This window comes from Hemicordylus capensis, chromosome 5, assembly GCF_027244095.1.
Source record: "Hemicordylus capensis ecotype Gifberg chromosome 5, rHemCap1.1.pri, whole genome shotgun sequence".
NCBI lineage: Eukaryota > Metazoa > Chordata > Lepidosauria > Squamata > Cordylidae > Hemicordylus > Hemicordylus capensis.
This window is the reverse complement of record NC_069661.1, coordinates 6624919-6638207: the sequence shown is the minus strand read 5'-3', so window position 1 is coordinate 6638207 and position 13289 is coordinate 6624919.

Genomic DNA, 13289 nt, shown 5'->3' with positions numbered 1-13289 from the left:
AAATGCAAACCGGGGCAGACCCAGCTTAGCAAAGGGAACAACTCATGCTTGCTACCACAAGACTATAGCCACCTAATGCCGCAGTGGGGAAATAACTTGCCTAGGGAGCACGAGGTTTCCGGGGCGAATCCCCGCTGGTATGTTTCCCAGACTATGGGAAACACCTTTATTGGGCAGCAACAATATAGAAAGATGCTGAAAGGCATCATCTCATACTGCATGGGAGATGGCAATGGTGAACCCCTCCTGTATTCTACCAAATAAAACCACAGGGCTCTGTGGTAGCCTGGAGTCGACACCAACTTGACGACTCAACTTTACTTTACTTACCACAAGACCAGCCCTCACAGGCTAGAAGAAATAAGTGAGTCTTAATTTTTCGAATTAAGCCAAAAACCAGTGAAGGCTTTGCAGGTTGTGTGGCTGAGCTCCATGGCCATACTATTTGTTGTTTATTTGGTGATGATCTCCTCCTGGAAGGCCTGCTTTATGACTGTCAAATCTGCGGAGTTTGGGATGAAGCACCACTTCCTCTCTGAGTCAAGTGTCACTTTTGCTGCTGCTGTATAGACGCAACTCTTGGTGCCTGAAACAGCATCCCACTCACAGTGTGAGAGGAATTCTGCCCGTGGTGCAAGGGCTGAATGCTGGTACAGCCAATTTAAAACCAGCCATGATCAAAGATGTATTAAACCCGAATAAACATATATGGGGTGGGGAGGGGATAAAAACCGTTCCCTTTTATCCTCTTTCAGAGTCAGACATTGATTCTGCTGCCATCTAGTGCCAATTTCCAGCTTTCTGAGAAATTAATATGGGAGGATTCCTAAGCAGAAGAGATCTGGAGAATGGATTTGCTGTCTAATTATTCTGTGAATAGGTCTATGAATAAGTTGGGGAAGCAGGGAACGTTCAGAGCAGGGAAGGAGTATTTCTTCCTATCCATCTCCAAGCAACCCAACAGACTTTTGAAATCAGAACTAACCATTTAACAAACACAGTTTTAATAAAGCAATTATATGAGGCAGTACAACTTGTTGTCACTGGTGGTAAATCCAATAATTTAGATGTTGGATTACTTTTCATGAGGTTCCAAAGGTTTTAGACACATATGCTCCACCCACATCCACCCATCTATCCATCCATCCATCCATGACCTGCTTCACACAACCACCCATGTGTACTTATAAAGTCAGTGGGAGAGGAGCCAGAGGTCTTGCTCCCATGCAGTGCGTTGTTTGAACCCACTCAAATCCATTTGGCAACCAGTAGACTGGACTTGTTACAACTTCAGCCCATGGTCTGTAACCAAGGCTTGAAGGCAGCTTGATCAAGACGGTAACAAATCCAGCTGGCCAGTTCCCAACCAGACTTGGATGGGTGCCGCACGGGAGCATGTGCGTCATAGGGCCTCTGTCCCCAATCCTACCAACACTGTAAGTACTTATGGGTGGTTGTTGTGAGGCCACCCTATCTGTCTATGTTATAGCTTGTCCTACCCCTAGGGAGCTCAGGGCAACCCACACGAGTCTTCCCATCCCCATTTTATCCTCACAACAACCCTGTTAGACTGAGAGATAGTGACTGGCCTAAGATCACTCAGTGAGCTTCATGATTGAGGGTGGGATTTGAACCCAGATCTCCTTGGTCCTCATCAGTGTACCCTATAACAGGGATTCCCAGATATTGTTGACTACAACTCCCCTAATTCCTAGCCAAAGGCCACTGCAGCTGGGAACGCTGGGAGCTGTAGTCAGGAACATCTGGGAATACCTGTTCCAAGGAACACTGGTCCTAATCTGACTATCTTGCATCTATAAGGTTGCTGTGCTGTGCTATGCACACTTACTTGGGTTCACCCCCCAGAATTCTGTAGAATTTGCTTCATGCACAGGGCTATTTCATACATATATATATACACACACACACACACACACACACACACACACACACACACACACATACACACACACACACCCCTTCCAAAAACGGCTCAGGGCAGTTTACATCAAAATAAAAACAAATAAAATCAATTAACAATTAAAACCAAAACTAAATCAATTAAGCATTTAAAATCATTAGCATTAAAATCATTGCAGTACAACAAACCCAGCATGGCCTTTGAGTGCCTTCTCAATGGCCACAGCCAATCTTTTGCCTCTAGGATGCACATGATTTCAAGCCTATTTGTCATATTTAGGGCCAAACTGGACATTATGCAGGAGACATATGAACACTCTTGACAACTTTTTAAAAATTCAGATCTGGGGTGGGAGACTGCCAGTTGCAGTAGGAGAAGGGTGGTGGGAGGAGCTGCTTAACCCTCTCTCCTCCCGCCATTTGACTCCTCAAAACTGACCTGCTCACGCTGCTCTTCTCCTTGCAAGGTCAAAGGTCTAGGTGTCAGGAGGTATTTCCTGTAAGGCAGTGCTAAAACAGAGTGCAAGTCACTACTGCTGCAATCAGAGAGAAACTGCTAACAGGCGACTCTAAGCAGGAGGTATGTGACAGGTCATGTGAGCAAGACATGACTGAATGGGATTAGCTAGGGCCAGTATATATACAGACCCTAAGTAAGAGTCCTTTGTCCACCTTGTGACTCTATAACACTGTGGACCTGCTGCTGTAATCCATGTTCCTGCTTTAAGTGTCTTTATGTGTATCTGGACCGGCCATGGACTGTATATCATGTGAGTGTCCTTCAGCTCAATACAATCTGGCTGTGATTTTACTCGCGTCTCTGGGGGTTCTTACTAGGACCTTGCTGAGGGCTAGCAACCTTTACTCTTCAACAACTGCGCAGTTCCAACAATAGGGCTCCATGATCTTTCCCTGCATGGGTGGAACAGCACTGGGGGAGGTCTTGAAGTGGTGTCAGGGGGAAGGGTATGCAGCCACTCCCTTTGCCAGTCTTCCTTTGAAACGGAAGCCACCTACAGATACGGCTGGACAAACAAGCAATCGGTGGAAAGCAGCACTGGGGAACTGTTCACACATCTCCTAGATAATTCCCAGGTTCTCACAGTCACACATTACCTGTTTAGATGTAGACTTAAAAATCGCAGTATGTGAGGAAGCTGTAATATATACACCCAAGGCCCAGTTTGTGAGGTATACGCCCACTGCGGCTCTTGTGCTGTGAATGCAATGTGGTGGGTTGTGATCAGCATGGGACAGCAGTTCACCTCCCCCCCCCGCCCGCCCAGCTTATCAGCTCAGGACAGCTTGCTATATTGTGCACTTCTATAGGTGCCAACTTCAGAATGCACGCCTGGCACTATGAACAGGTTTGTGTGGAGAGGAGGCACTGGCAACCGATTTGGGGCCAAATCAGATTAAATTTATCATGATCCAATGCAAAACATGGGTATGATGAGCTCAGACCCTTTAGTGACAACTGGGAGGTTGAAATGAGTTCAGGGGCTGTGGGATGTCAGGAATACTGAGATGTTATCAGTATAAAACTCAATGTTATCTCAGAAAACACAAGGTCCAAATCCCATGCTTGCTGAGATCACGGGACCTTGTAGTTGCTATTTCTCCCTAACAAAGTTCCCCCAGGGCCATTTCTCCCTCTACTTAGATTCACATCTGGTTTCACAGCCTGGCTGGAAAAAATATATTAAAAGTGACAGTGGTGAGAGGGCTTGCTGGGGAGGAGTGCCAGGAAGAGAAAGGGTTAAGCAGCTTCTCCCATCTGCTGATTTCCCCCAGTGTCTTCCAGCCTCTGCATTAATGCTTTGAGGGAACTATGGGGTTGTGCTACGTGTTTCTCTTGCAACTTCTACAATGACTCTATGAGAAAGTGTGTGTGGTGCATAGGGAAGTGTCAGTTCACACAGCAAGCCCACGGCAGTGACAAAGGCATCCTCAAGATGGTAGCAGAGTGCACAGGATGGTCTATACAGGAACGAAGGACCGAGGCACCGTATTATCTTACCTGGCCCGGAGAGGCAGGCATTGATTCCAGGTGTGCACAAGAGCATGATACATCTTCCTCCCGTCCACCAATGTGGAGAACTAGATGGCATCCTCTGGTAGGTGATACTGGTATGTAGGGCTCTGCAAATTTCCCTACACTTAATTTGGAAGGTTATTTAGTGCCACAGAGCGGCATTCTCCGTGTCCAGCAACTGCTGGCCATCTGAGTGAGGCAGAGGCATAAGATGCATTCTCCTCTTTCAGCCCCCAGCTAGCAGCAGTGGCATAGACAGTGACACCAAGGGAGAGGGCCAGTGGAGTCAGGAGGGCCTGTAGTGCAGGCTACAAAAGTGCTGAATCCTAAGGACAGCCCTGCTGGATCAGACCCAAGGCCCATCTAGTCCAGCAGCCTGTTTCCCACAGGGGCCCACCAGCAGGAGATGAAGGCCTACCCCCTCTCCAGCTGCTGCTCCCCTGCAACTGGTGTTCAGAGGCATCCTTCCTCTGAGCCTGGAGGTAGCTTATAGCCATCCAGACCAGTAGCCAGTTAAGAGAGGCCACTGATAGCCACTAGTAGCCACTGATATCCCAACATTAATTGGGATAATGTTATAAAAGGCAGGATAGAAATCTAATAGACAATAAATAGACCTGCCCTACATGATTTTGCCTAAGCCCCATTTAAAGCCAATCTGGTGGCCCTCACCACATCTTGTGGCCATCAGGGCCCTGATAAAGCTTGAGTCCAACAACCAGGGACTTCTGAGCCTGAGATTCCCTCAGCTGGAACCCTAAAGCCTGATACCACTGACTGGCCAGCACCTTTATCCCCAAGGGACTCACCATCTCTAGAGTCTTCTCAGCAACACAGGCAGCACACCCATGGCGTGATAACGCAGAGCTGGCAGAGAGTTGGCAGACCTTGGCCAGGCTCCGGGCTAGAGGTCTGCCCCTTCAAGGCTTGCCACTCTTTAGCAAGGAGTGGAGCCTGGAAAGGGCAGTCTTTCTGGAGAGGACATCAGGGCATGGCTGAAATGTAGCACTCCTTGGGGAAAGCCGTCAGTGTTTGGTGACCTGTCCATGGTCCTGAAAGACCTGTCTCTGACTGTCCTTGTTTGCCGAGATCTTGCTTTCGGTTTGAACTCTACCTCCCAAAGTGTCTCCTGCAGTGATGTAGTTGCCAATTCAGAAGTGCAGGTGCTCTCCATGACAGCCTCCATGCCCGTGTCCACTCCAACCACCAGAGAAGCTGAGAAGTACCTGAACTCCATCCCTGTGTGACCTCCCACCACCACCCCGGTCTCCTTCTGCCCCGGATTTGCAAGATTGGTCCCTCTCCAATCATCCATGGCCTCTGCCTCACTAAGACTGAACACCCCCTCCCACAATATGGAGAACAAGATAGCATTCTACTAAGGGAGGCTGGTGTTTTGTGTTTTGAGGACGCCAGCTGCCCTATTTTCCTGTATCTGGCCCAGAGGGGTGGGCGATGTTCCTGGCATGCTATCTGGACCTGCTGCAATTTCTGCTCACTTGTGTGGCACAAGCACATAATACAGGCCCCTCACACCCATGTGAAGAATGAAGGTCAGGGTGGGGAATAGGAACCTAGGAAGCTGCCTTATACTGAGTCATACCCTTGGTCCATCTTGTTCAGTATTGTCTACACCAGGCCTGCTCAAAGTAGGCTCCCCAGATGCTTTTGAACTACAATGCTCATAATCTGCAGCCACAGTGGTCAATAGCCAGGGATTATGGGAATTGTAGGCCAACATCTGCAGGAAGGCTGAAGTTGAGCAGCCCTGGTCTACACTGATTGGCAGTAGCTCTCCAAGGCTACAGGCAGGAGTCCTACCCAACCCTACCTGAAGATGCTAGGGGTGAACCTGGGGCATTTTGCCAACCAGCAGATGCTCTCCACTGAGTTATGGCCCCATACCCTATGGGGAATGTTTTATAGCACTCATATGTAGTCACCCATCCAAATGCAAACCAAGAGAGCTGGTTTTAAAAAGAAAAGTCATGCTTGCTACCATGACTTGCCCCCTTAGCTAAGCAGGGTGCACCCTGGTTGCATATAAAAGGGAGACTAGAAGTGTGAGCTGTAAGATATTCCCCTCAGGGGATGGAGCCACTCTGGGAAGAGCAGATGGTCCCAAGTTCCTTCCCTGGCAGCATCTCCAAGATAGGGCTGAGAGAGACTCCTGCCTGCAAACTTGGAGAAGCTGCTGCCAGACTGTGAAGACAATACTGAGCTAGATAGACCAAGGGTCTGACTCAGTATATGGCAGCTTCCTATGTTCCTATGGGGCTGAGAGAGATTCCTACCTTGGAGGAGCTGCTGCCAGTCTGTGTAGACAATACTGAGTGGGTTGGACTAATGGCCTGACTCAGTATATGGCAGCTTCCTATGTTCCTGTGTTTAAGGGGGCAGGTCATGCTTTCTCCCGCAAGACCTCCTCTCCCATCATTTCTCCTCTCCCTTTTCCCCATGAAAAATGCCAAGTTATTTGCGGGGGGGGGGGGCTGCTTCATATGTGCATTTCACAGGCAGCCACCATGAATTTGCCTTCCATGTGGTGCTCTCCACCATGCAGAGAAGTACACTTGTGAAACGTCCCACGGAATTGGCATAAAAAGTACATTTCTATGTTAAGCGCATGAGATGGCAGCTTTGAGCCTTCATGCATGGTGGGAGGAACCACAGAGAGAACATTAGTGACTGCTGCCCAGACGTGCAAAGATGCCCTCAGGAACAGCACTTGGAAGAACTTGTTTCCACAATGAGCAATATGATGCAATAATAAATCTGATTAAGCATAGCAGAACTCTGTGTTTGTTGCTAATATTGGCAAAGGGACAGAGCACGTAAACTTTAATTAATGACACTTACATGGCTTATTAAACAAAGTATTTCTATCAAACTGTCACGGAGAAAAAGCACAATTCATAAGGCAAGGCTGCACTTTATATTTCAATAAAGTCAATAAAGTCTGGCAACATTAAGCTTCTAGCAGGTATTAAAGGAGGCAGATAGCAAAAGCTACATCAGCAGCTCTTTTAATGATGATATATATATATTTAAAAACTGATCTCAGCCTCCAGGGGTCTTTGAAAAGTGCTGAGTCTTCCTTTAGGGCTCATTTTAACAAATGGGTAGTTTAAATAAATTGATTGCCAGGCATTGTACAGATTGTCCACTTGCCCAGAGATCAAAAAGAATCCAAGCAAGGCTACTGAGAAGAGAATGCAATGAATTATTATCAGAGTGAATAGAAGAAAATCCATTTCCTTCCATCTCCTCTGCTGTAAAGATATTCCACTGTAAAGGCTGTTGGCTCAGGACATGATCTTGATCAAGGGTTCCCAGCCTTGGGTCTCCAGATGTTGTTGGCCTACAACTCTCATTGGCCTTCGGTTCAATCCCTGGCAGCATCTCCAAGTAGGGCTGAGAAAGACTTCGCCCTGAAACCTTGGAGAGCCACTGCCAGTCAATGTAGATGGCAATGCTGAGCTGGATGGACCAATGGACATTGTAGAACTGGAAAAGGTGCAAAAGAGGGCAACCAAGATGATCAGGGGCCTGGAGCACCTTCCTTATGAGGCAAGGCTTCAATACCTGGGGCTTTTTAGTTTAGAAAAAAGACGACTGTGGGGAGACATAATAGAGGTCATGCATGGGGTGGAGAAAGTTGATAGAAATTTCTCTCTCTCTCATAACACTTGAACCAGGGGAGTAACAGCAGGAGGGAGGGCATGCCCTCAACTCCTGCCTGTGGGCTCCCCAGAGGCATCTGGTGGGCCACTGCACAAAACAGGATGCTGGACTAGATGGGCCTTCTTGGGCCTGACCCAGCAGGGCTGTTCTTATGTTCTTAATCACCTCCACCAATCCCACCCCCATCCCCCAGCTCCTTTAAATTCTTAAGCTCAGTGCTTCTGGATAATCAGGGGATTTTAAGGAAAAGATTACATGATGTCTTCAACCATGAAATCCTGTTGCTCAAAGTGGGGTGGGGTTTAGACTAGCTGACCTTGGAGGGTCCTTAGACAATTTGTTTTCTCATTTCCCCTCTCAAAGTGAAAAGCATCATCATCAAAGCATTATTGATGAGAAGCACGTACATATAAATACAAGCGTCATCATTACTGAAAAAGTACCCCTTAATTTGCAGCCTTAGTTTATATACATCCAACTTTTCTTTCTCCCCCGCAAACAAACCTGCACATAAACCTCTTTTAACATGCATTTGTACCTGAAGCCTCCCTCTTTGAGTAGGTGAGCGATTTTACATAGTTGCAGCTCTAACTGCATTCCCATAACCAAATGCATAACTTGTCAGGCACACTGACAAGCTCATCATATCATACTGTGTATGATGAGCTTTAATAAACAGGTGACATTTTGAAATGCATCACTAGGAGTCCTGAAAGACTATTCCAGTACTACATTGCCCAAAAGATTTGGCTTTGTGATGATTTCAGAGAGCAGTAATGCTCCCTGCCCTCACTTTGTATGGGTGATCAGATTTGGCTACATCATCAAGCCAATACAGAGCAAGAGCAATGGGTTCTGCTGTCTTGTTCCTGCCACCATTGCAGGGTATCTGGAAGCTGTTCAGTGGGATGAAGAGCTGAGTTTTGGTGGGAGTCACACAGAACTGGGAGCCGATCCAGATGTGCTGAACAGCTATGTGGCAATGGCTGTGCTCCCCCACCCGGGAGCACACTTATATTCCAGAGCACCCACTGGTTAATCTGGAGTCTCCAGAAGTTGTTGAACTTTAACTCCCATAATCCCCAGCCAGTGGCCTTTTATAGGAACGCTGCCTGTGGATAGCTTATACTATCTGGCAGGGAGGCTGTTGTAGAGAGCCTGGTAGAATATGCATACGGCGAATATTTAAATACCGCTTTTCAATCAAAGTCCCCAAAGCCGTTTACATACAGAAATTAATTAATTAATGGTTCCACTCCTACCTCATGGGCAGATTCCAGATGGTGTCTCTTGGAGACTGTTGTTGTTCAAAATCTAAACTTGTGTGTGGTGTCCCTCAGGGCTCTGTATTGTCTCCAATGTTGTTTAACATCTACATGAAACAGCTGGGAGGGAGAGATCATCGGGAAATATGGTGCAGAGTGTTATCAATATGCTGACACCAAAATCTATTTCTCCATGTCAATGTCATCAGGAGAAGGCATGACCTCCCTAAATGCCTGCCTGGAGGCAGTAATGGGTTGGATGGAGGATAACAAGCTGAGGCTGAATCCAGGTAAGATGGAGGTACTTATTGTGTGGGGTCGGTACTCGGGAGACGAATTTGATCTGCCGGTTCTGGATGGGATCACACTCCCCCAGAAGGAACTGGTATGCAGTCTGGGGATGCCTCTCGATCCGAACCTCTCCCTGGTGTCCCAGGTTGAGGTGGTGGCCAGAGGTGCTTTCTACCAGCTTCGGCTGATACGCCAGCTGCATCCATTTCTTGAGATGAATGACCTCAAAACAGTGGTACATATGCTGGTAACCTCTAGGCTGGATTACTGTGATGTGCCTTATGTGGGGCTGTCTTTGTATGTAGTCTGGAAACTGCAGTTGGTCCAGAATGCGGCAGCCAGGCTGGTCTCTGGGGCATCTAGGAGATACCATATTACTCCTGTGTTGAGAGAACTACATTGGCTGCCGATATGTTTCTGGGGAAAATACAAGGTGCTGGTTATTAGCTATAAAGGCCTGAACAGCTTAGGCAATGGGTATTTAAGGGAACATCTTCTTCACTATGAGCCCCACCGCCTGTTAAGATCATCTGGAGAGGTTTGTCTGTGGTTGCCGCCAACTCTGGAACGGGCCTTCTCCGTTGCTGTCCCTGGACTTTGGAAGGCGCTCCCTGTTGAAATAAGAGCTTCCCCATCTCTGGCAACTTTTAAAAAGGCACTGAAGACACATTTATTCATCCAAGCTTTTAATTAGATTTATAGTTTTAATATTTTAATGCTGGGTTATAAATGATTTTAATCTACATAACTTTAATTCATTAATTAATTTAATGTTAAAATTATTTTAATTGTAAACCGCCCAGAGATGCAAGTTTGGGACAGTAAAGAAATATTTCGAAGGAAGGAAGGAAGTTTGAAGGCCTCAGTCCAGGAAAATAGAAACGTAGGAAGCTGTGTTATACTGAGTCAGACCATTGGTCCATCCAGCTCAGCAATGGCGTCTGCACTGACCGGTAATGTCTCTGTAGTGTTTCAGGCAGGAATCTTTCTCAGCCCTACCTGAAGATGCCATCAGGGATTGAACCTGGGACCTTCTGCATGCAAACCACTGAGCTACAGCCCCCTCCCCTAAGGGATATCTTACAGCAGACAGGGGTCATCCATCCAAATGCAAACCTAGGTGAACCCTGCTTAGCAAAGGGGACAATACAATGCTTGCTACTGCAAGAGTGGCTTAATCCCCTACAAATGTGGTATCTTCACTGCCTGGTGGTTTCGGATAGTTTGTCAGCCTCTGCTGACCTCTTTGATTCCTGTACATGTTCGGGCTAGACATGGTTCCATGGAGGACTCATTCAGTTATGGTTCCAGGATGGTCCCAGGGGCACTATATCTACCCTCACTCTGAATGAAGGAAAATGCCTCTTCTGTTTGCAGATCTCAAATCACCAAAGGGGGAGACTTTTTTCAGGAACCAAAATTGCTCATGAAAAGAGACCTCAGTGCAATCACATTGGGGCAAATCCCCTCACAAGCACCTGAACCCTATATATATATATATATAAAATACCGCCCCAAACAAGAGTTCTCTGGGCCGTTTACAATGGTTTGTGCATGCCTGCATGGAGGGTTCTAATGCATGCCCGGTGCTTCAGATAAGGAAGATCCATTTCATGCTCTTAAATGCAAAGAAACACTCCCTGCCCACAGTAGGGCTGAGCACCTGTTGATCCTGAAGCAAACCGGGCATCCCAGCTCCCATGGTTTATGCACTGAACCTTTGCTGAGCTTTGGACCATGAACAAGGCAACGTGTTTTCCTGGTGGCTGTCATTGGAAGATTTTTCACCTCCCGAAGAGGAAATCTTCACTGGGAACATTTCCCTAGAGATCAGTCTATACTCTGGCTTTTCTAAGCTGCATTTTGATCTGTGCACAAATCTCTTCAATTCTTCCATTGAAGAGTGATGTGTCAACTGCAGTTCAGCAATGAGAAGACACCAGTTAAAAGCAATTTATAGGTAAGCAACTCTTTTTCTCCTGGCTACATTAGCTCATTGTTCCTTAATGGGAGCCTGGCCTATCATAAAAAGAGCTTTCTTTGACTTGGCTTTGGCCTGGGAGCCCTTAATCTATCCATCTCTTAAAAGCCAAGAACTGCTTTTTGCTTGATTGCTTGATGGTTTGCTTGATGCTTTGGCTCTGTGTGGGTGGAAAGTGATGCTTCCTGCAGGCAGTGCTGGATCTGGTGGCTTCCTCACTCTAGGAGAAAGTTGCAAACTCTTTCCATTCGCCTATCTGTATGCTGCTGTGCACACGCAGCACCTGATCTGCAGACCTTTGCAGATGATAATTGCTATCTCCATGCTATGAAAAGCTTTACCTGTTGATTTTTGCAGATTAAGTGGCTCAGAGGCAAAGAAGTAGGTGATGGAGTAATTTCAGGAATTCTGGTTTCATTTAATGAGCATAGGCTAAGCTGTCCATCAGGTTCGAGCTTTTATTGATCACAACATACCAGGTGTCTCTCTTCCAAGAGTACACACCCAAACTTTTGGTAGGCGTCTTGTATACTGTTTATATATAGGCTATAGGATTGAGTACAGAGCCTATCAAAGGCCAAGGTTTCATGGTATACACCGGTCATACTAGTACAAGCAGAATAAAGCTTAGCCAGTGGTAGACAAGGTGAACCAATTACAAGGCAGAAACCAGTGATAATTCACCAATCAGCTTTAGCTGTGCTTATGCCTAGTCAGGCAGTGCAAGCTATGGTCAACGGGTGTTTATCTCAACTCTGGCAGGGCAGAGTATTGTTTCCAGGAAAAGGGGCCCTATAACAGCAGGGTGCAGAAACCTGTGACCTTTAGGACTTCTGTAGATAACACAACTAGGTGAAAGGAGATAGTGGAATTTTCCTTCATCATAGGACAGGCCAATATATCTTCTCATCAGTTGGCAGTCCTGGGATGGATTAGACCAAGGCATCTATTATGTAGGAGGCAGAGAACCATGGAAGATGCCCACTGCCTACACAAAGTACTAACCTCAGCAAGAAGTATTGATAGTCTTTCTTGTTGAGGCTGGCCAGTAGCCAGCCAGCGTGGGTAGCATCATGGTACTTGCAGGGGCAGTCCTTTCATGAGGCAAGGTAAGTGCTTGTCTCAGGCAGCAGTTTACTGGGGTACCATCAGAGCAGCAGCAAGATGTCCTCTGCTGCCATTAACCTATGGAATTCACTGCCACAGGGTGTGGTCATAGTCACCAGTTGGATGACTTTAAAAGGGGCTTAGACAAATTTGTGGAGGACCGGTCTATCTGCGGCTGCTAGGCCTTATGGCTACAGGCTACCTCCATGTTCAGAGGTGGGATACCTCAGAACACAAGTTGCAGGGGAGCAAAAGCAAGAGATAGGACATGCCTTCATCTCATGGTTGTGGGCTTCCCAGAGGCCCAGAGGGAAACAGGATGCTGGACTAGATAGGCTTTGGGCCTCATCCAGAAGGGCTGTGCTTCTTATGCCATCACTGAAACAGTCTTTCAGAACCATTCCGCCCCTCTCAAGCATTGCAAGCAATGCCTCTCCTTGCAAAGCTTGCAAGCAGAGCCATAGTGAGGGGAATTGAAGGGTGGGGTGGGCTTCAGGGAGGGAAAAGAAAATACATGCACCCAGCCAGCAAACTCTGGCTGGGAATGAGCTCCGAAGGGCTCAATCCCTCGTGGACTGAATGAACAAAATGAAGCTGAGAAGAACAAAACGAAGTCGAGAAGAAAGAAAAACAAGTTTAAATAATCAACATAGCAATACCAGGGGATAGCAGAATAGAAGAAAAAGAAATAGAACAAATAACCAAATAGAAAGATCTACAAATTGAAATGGAAAGGCTGTGGCAGAAGAAGACCAAAATAATCCCAGTTGTAATTGGCGGCCTGGGTGCAGTTCCAAAAGACCTTGAAGAGCACCTCAACACCATAGGGGTCACAGAAATCACCATCAGCCAATTACAAAAAGCAGCTTTACTGGGAACAGCCTATATTCTGCGATGATATCTATAACCATTGACAATAAAATTCTGGCATCCCAAGGGGGAAGGACTCGATGTCTGGATAAAACAAACCAGTCAATAACACTTGTCTGACTGCGTAAACAAGAAA